We start from the raw sequence: 1,659 nt of genomic DNA on the forward strand, positions 1-1,659 counted from the left end.
TGAGACTGTGGATTCCCCAATTGGCGACTTAATTGGACTAGTATTACAAAACCCTGTAAGCTGATAGCTGATTTGGCCGTAACTAAGTCGCCGCGTGTATCATTATTTCTCCAGACAATTATTTTATATTATATTTAATTAATATTCTTTTTAATAAATATTATTTTTAATATTGTGAAACAACATAAATTAATTAAAATCAATTTACTTGCGCACGCCGTGATTTGAATCCGAGACCTCCGGACTCGAAGTCGAGAGCCTTACCCCTCAACCACGGAGGCAAAATAGATGTATCTACGTACATATTTGTAGTAAGTAATAATAATAATAAAGTTAAGTACAATACAATATTAAATAATGTAGACCTCGCTATTTTATTACGAATATGTACCTAGGCACCTACTTAATTTTTGGAATAAATGAATAACAGTAAATGAAATAATAAGAACTGATCGCGATAATAAGTCGCTATTGGGCGCGGCGCGACGATTCGTGCATGCACCTGCAGCCACGCACACACACGCATTGGGGTTCACCAATACACCGATAGCGCTTTTGCTGTCCCCGTTGAGATGAACGAAATAGAAATAATTTTTACAAATACCTATCGTTAAAATTTCTCGGCGCTCCTGCGCGCTCTTAAAGGTAATACTAAAAATTATTTGGTAGAGGGTTGAACGACGAACTTCTTACCTTTGCGTATGCCTTCCTCTGAGAAAAGAGGTAATGGACAGGAGAGAGTTCACATTGGAAATATTCCTTAATTTCTCTTTCAGACTTTTTGGCAATACACATGCGATAGAATAGCATTAATGGATCTATTGTCAAGTCCCACCCTGCTTTTTGACACTGCTGCAAGAGAAACTACCACACCCTTACGTTTTACGTACAGATCTCTGGTTGATAACTTTAGATATAGCAAATTTCCTCATCTTTTCAGCAAAGTGACCACCAAATTTTTCCACCCATTTATAATTTTAGTAATAAAAAAATATTTTGAAGCGTCTAGATAAAAAAAATTCGATTGGCCATGTTTATTATCCAATTGTTGGATCAAAATATAATAATAAAAAGGGCAAATAAAAAAACGACAAAAATATGTTGTCAGAAGTTTTATTATCCAATTGTTGGATCAAAATATAATAATAAAAAGGGCAAATAAAAAAACGACAAAAATATGTTGTCAGAAGTGGGATTCGAACCCACGCCCTCAGAGAGGACCAGAAGAGCTCGTAATCCCCGTGTACACGGGTAAGGTAAACCTTGAGTCTGGCGCCTTAGACCGCTCGGCCATCCTGACATGCAAGACTGAGGCGCTAATGTCGTTTTTACTATAATATTGTTAGAATGGAATTAAATTCGGTGAGATTTCCCCGAAATCTGCCGGGTTTGTATGAAGTAGAAATCATAATCGTTTTCTCTACCCACTATTCAGAAATATACCAAAAGCATGTCAGAATTTCACGTTATTTATTTAAAAGAACCATTCAAGTGGATAATTTTTCCACAAAGTCTAAAGAAAGACATTATTTACACGTACATTCGAATGAAAAGTTTAGGTAATAAAATAAATTAGGTTTATCCCGGTTTGTAAAACGTAAAAGTCCAGAACTTGATCACATATTGTTTGTTTAATTATTGATTCAACTTAAAATGATT

At 35.2% G+C, this 1,659-nt stretch overlaps 1 non-coding gene across 1 annotated transcript; it reads right to left on the bottom strand.

Annotated features, from left to right (window-relative positions):
- Positions 1-1,181: 1,181 nt before the first annotated feature.
- On the bottom strand, positions 1,182-1,300 carry TRNAL-CAA (transfer RNA leucine (anticodon CAA)). The gene is made up of 2 exons: positions 1,263-1,300; positions 1,182-1,226 (listed from the first exon to the last, which is right to left on the bottom strand). It is a non-coding gene; the product is annotated as a tRNA-Leu (tRNA).
- Positions 1,301-1,659: the final 359 nt, after the last annotated feature.

Source organism: Hesperophylax consimilis, chromosome 24 (assembly GCF_061612785.1).
Source record: "Hesperophylax consimilis isolate HC1 chromosome 24, BYU_Hcon_1.0, whole genome shotgun sequence".
Taxonomy (NCBI): Eukaryota; Metazoa; Arthropoda; class Insecta; order Trichoptera; family Limnephilidae; genus Hesperophylax; species Hesperophylax consimilis.